Here is a 4,922-nt window from a genome sequence, read left to right on the forward strand (position 1 = left end):
TTGGGGTTGATGCCCTAAACTCTCGTAGGGTCATGTAATTTGTAAACGCCTGTATGAACAAACGTTTGTGATGTAATTATATGAGATATTTTCTTCACTGTTGTCTATGAAATATGAGATATTTAATTTTCATTTACCACAAACAATTAAATTAAGATCCTTGGTTGTCGTTGTAACTTAAGCATGTATGTGGTGACATACAAATAGATCATGCCTTAAGTGATAACCTAAATGGTGTGTAGTATATGGATATAAGAGGGAAACCTTATCCTGGTGACATTACGGATACGATCTACTTTATAGATAGTTACAAGTGTTGTGATGTGCTACAGATGGTCTGATCCTAATCATTCATATGGAGACATGTGAGTAGGGGTGTCCTATACAAAGGAGTTTGTATAAGACCGGGCCACGAAGTGTTTAGTCTTGTTATATAACGCCGTTCATGACAAAGACTTTCATTTCACTAGGATGATCATATGTAACATGACCTTAATCTTGAGTAAGTTAGAAACTTCTGCCTATGAGGGTGGTTCTTTGATTTGCATGGGTACGAGTGGCCAGATTGCCGACTCAACCTACCACTTTGGGGATTCTTTTGATTACGGAGCTGGGAACTCAGCTACACAAGATGAAATTCACTCCTTCTATGAAGCAGGGGTAAGTAGATAGATTGCTCCCTTAAGGGATGATTCTGGGGCTTGAATGATGTGGCACCACACACCTTCTCATGACCCAAGAGGTATCCACTCATAGTAGGACTATGATGTATTGTTCATTAGAGGGATCAGTGGTACTTAAGGAGTTAGATGTAACTATAGGGGCAAAATGATAAATTGGCCCAACTATACTTACGAGTGATCTGTGAAGGGTTATTGTACTGTTGACTAGTTGTATCTGATGGACACAGAAATATATCTATAGTGAGAAGAGTGCAATTATCAGTCTTTAGTGGAGTGCCCAACAGTTAACGGATGGTGGATCTCGGGATTAAAGAGTTTAGTCAACTATTCACTACCATTAGAGCTTCAAGCTACAGGTTCATAAGGCCCTCTTAGTAGCTCAATGGATTCAAGTTGAGAATAAGTTTTTGGGTCAGTTTAAAGCATTCAAATTGACAAGAGGGAGTTTGATTATATATGATATGATTAAACTGCAGTCATATTTGATATAATTGATATGATGTATAAGATACATTGATTGGAGGAATTTGATATAAATATGATTTATATTAAGTAAAAGAGAAAATGACTATGGTTTAAATGTTACATATGATGTGATATTAAAACTATAGGTTATAAATATAATATGATAAGTTAGTTATTATATTTATTTTTAATTAAAATAATTATATGATAATTATTGGTAGTTTATCCTTTAACCATGTGTGAAAGTGGGAGATTATATTCAGTTTTCATAACTGAAGGATAAAATGAAAAATGTTTTCATTTTGTAAAGAATTGGTTCATTAAGTACACTGCTAATCGTTTAGCTCACGAGAGACAACACGACAGCCTTCAAGTGTTTGTCTAAACGATTGTGTACACGCGCCATTCTCTAAATGATCATGTAGCATTTTAGTAAGCGATCGCATGGCAAGTGAGATTGTCAAAACGATCGTGTAAACGATCAAACCTATTTTTTTAAACAATTGTGTACATGTTGAGATTTACTAAATAATCAAGCATACAAAGTTTATACAATAGACAGTTCATTCTCCTACTTGCTTGGTCGTATAGTGCGATCGTTGTTTCCTCCAACCCTCTACCAAATCCAACAGGGCCCACACCTCCTGGATTCTCACTCTGAGAATACTAAGGTTACCGAGTGGTGGTGTCCGAGAGGTTGCTTGTTCATTGAGAAGATTGTTCGTGATTGACCAGACGATTGGCTAGACGATCGTAGAGACAGCGAGAGGTTGCTGGTCTAAGACTTCACGAGAGCGAGAGGTCTGTAGAAGAAAAGTTCTTCAAAGGTATGTCTTTCGTCCTTTTTGTTATTAGTTTCTAAAGCATGTCATAATTTTGTTAGAAGATGCATAGCTGGGTTGTATGTTTATGAATGCTTGTAATTCTGTCACAAGGAATTTGGATCGATCGTGCTTCTGCTCATGGATTTTCTTTGATAAGAGTTCCTTCAATGCAACAATGGCTAAAAACTCCCAACAATTTGGAACCCGTGCCTCAGTAAACGTGAAATCTGCATCAGAGGTAAGTGAGCTTAAGAGTTAAATAGTTGATCTGGTTGTTGTTTTGAAATAGATGGCCCTAGACAAGAAGAAACCGACGTCGATATGCCAAGTATGCTAAATGACTGGCTATACATCTGACGTTTGCCCACACGTCCAGTAAGGGATGATAGTAGAGGTGAACTATGATAAACCAACCAAAAGGTAGATGGGGAAATCAAGGACCATCTCAACCAAGCAGCTTAGGAATGACCTTCATAGATATGGTGAAAAACTTGACTGAGTCGACTTTGCAGCTAAACAGAGTTTAAAGCTATTTCAACAAACAACTTCCATGCATATGCAACGTATGGCTAGTTAGATTTCTCAGCTTGCCATGTTGGTAAGTAGATTAAAGAGGCAATCGAGGAAGCTTCCTTCCTAACTCGAGCCCAATATGCATAATTCCAGTGCAATTATGATGGTGAGCTGCAATGAAGTCTCCCATGCTCCCACCTCTAAACATGTGGATAAGTCAAAAGAGCTTGAAAAAGAAGATGAAAGCGAGGAAACAGCTATCAGACATACCACTAAATGAGGGGTACGTTTCGACCCTTCATTACTTAACACTTGTGTTCCTATTGCCCCCTTCCCTAGCACGTTAGCTACTTCTAAGGGAATTGCACAAAAGGATGAGGTGCACATGGTCGAGTCTTTAGCAAGGAATAGAAGCCCTAATGTAAAGAGCGAGAGAGCATAGGTTAAGGTTGAAGAAAAGCCCAAGAATGACGACAAAAGTATACTCATCTGCCCAGGTAACTTACCAGCAAAATATGATGATCCAAATGCATTTTCCTTACCTTGTTCGATAGGTAAGATGAAATTTGAGCATGCAATGCTAGACTTAGGATCAATTATTAAAATCATGCCTACATTTGTGTACTCTGAGCTTCAGTCACACATCCTGTACCTAGCTGGTATATGGGTTCAGTTAGTAGATTGTCCTTTAATGAAACCTCTTAGTATGATAAAAGATGTGTTGGTCAGGGTTAATAGTTTGGTCTTCCCTTTAGACTTTTACATTCTTGATATGCATGGAAAACAACCTTCAATTTATCATTCTTGTTAGGTTGACCCTTTTAAAAGACCGCTAAAGCTTCATTTGACGTAGATAAGAGGTCTATATCGATTATGCATGAGGGGCGGGTTGAAAATTATGAGATTTCTAAAACTTCTATTATCACTTATTTTGCTTGTTCTAGTGCCTTGCTTTCTAAGGATAGTGTTCAACCAACAAATTGGGGGTGACAAATGGAGTGATGAATCAACATCGATCATGGATGATCAAGGCAAATACGGTTGAGCAACCAAACTTAAAAATTTGTGCTTCCTAGAGGCAGCCATGCTTTAAATTTACTTGCTTTCCTAGATTAGATTTATTTTCTACAATTTACCCTTTATCTTTGAGCATAGTTTTTCCAATCAATCTTGTCTTGATAGATTTGTTAGTAGAGAATAGCTTGAATTGAGGGAGCCAAATCCTTCCTCCATTTCATGATTCAGGGAAGTTTTCTGTTCCCTTTACTTTTACTTCTATCACATTGAGGACAATGTGAGTTCTAAAAGTCGGGGGGTAGAGTATTTGAATTTGGTGTATCTTTTTTGTGATGATATAGTTTGGGGTTCTTGAGCACTATGCTTGAACAATGTTGATTGCTTGCATATTTTTTGCTTTGTTGCCTTATTCCTCACTATGATTAGTCTATAATACACACATATTGATCATGTTGACATGAGATTAGGTTAGAGGAAAACATTTATGATTGTTAGGTCATTTTTTAAAACTTTTATTCACTTCTCTCATGCATCTTTGGGTTATTTGTTCATCTATCTTGACTCATGCCAGCTTAGAATTACATTATGAGATGATAGGTCTATTGTCACTCTGGAAGGCCCCACTAATTAGAGAATGTCTTGCATAATACGTGGTAATGTGATACCGAGGGAGAAAAGGTGTGAGATATATTCATGCTTAAAAAAAAGAAAGAAAGAGAGAGTTAGCCGACGAAAAAAAAAGTGCTAAAAAGAATATCAAAAGAAAGAAGAAAAGAAATTAAACTTAATGTGTATGCATAATTAGGGGTAATAAAAGCTGCCTTCTGCTGGGTTTATTTAGGATACCCACGAGAAAAGAGTGGGTACGGTTCTCTACAGAGGAAGTGTGAAAATTAGTGCCTCTAAGTAAAAGAAATGTAAGTTTAGGGATCATGTGCGTGTTTTCAGGCACCTTAGTTGATGTATTAATGTCTAATGTGTTTTGATGTTTGATGGTTGGTACTTAAGCCAGAATAGGGAGAAACTGAACTGAGGCTTCATAAGTTTATTCCAAGTTTGCTTGTGCTTAAAATAGATAGCTTTGAACTTATTCATGCATAGGAAGATTTGAAATGAAATTCCAATTTTGTCTTGAATTGATTAAATGCTTTTGGATGACTTAATTGATTGTGAGCATCATTTAGGTTGACTGTTAAGGCTAGAGTAGGAAGCTTGGTAATTTAGCAAGCTAATCTTTGTGTGATTGCATGTTTTACCTTGCTCAAGGACAATCAAGAATCAAGGGGTGGTTTGATAGTACCAAAAAATATGTTATCTCATTCTACTTAATTCGGGGATGTTACTTAATTTAATGTGTTTAATTGATGACTTTACAGATCTTGAGGGTCTAAGAGGTAGAACAAAGCATTTGAAGTGAAAT

Source organism: Benincasa hispida, chromosome 8, assembly GCF_009727055.1.
Source record: "Benincasa hispida cultivar B227 chromosome 8, ASM972705v1, whole genome shotgun sequence".
Taxonomy (NCBI): domain Eukaryota; kingdom Viridiplantae; phylum Streptophyta; class Magnoliopsida; order Cucurbitales; family Cucurbitaceae; genus Benincasa; species Benincasa hispida.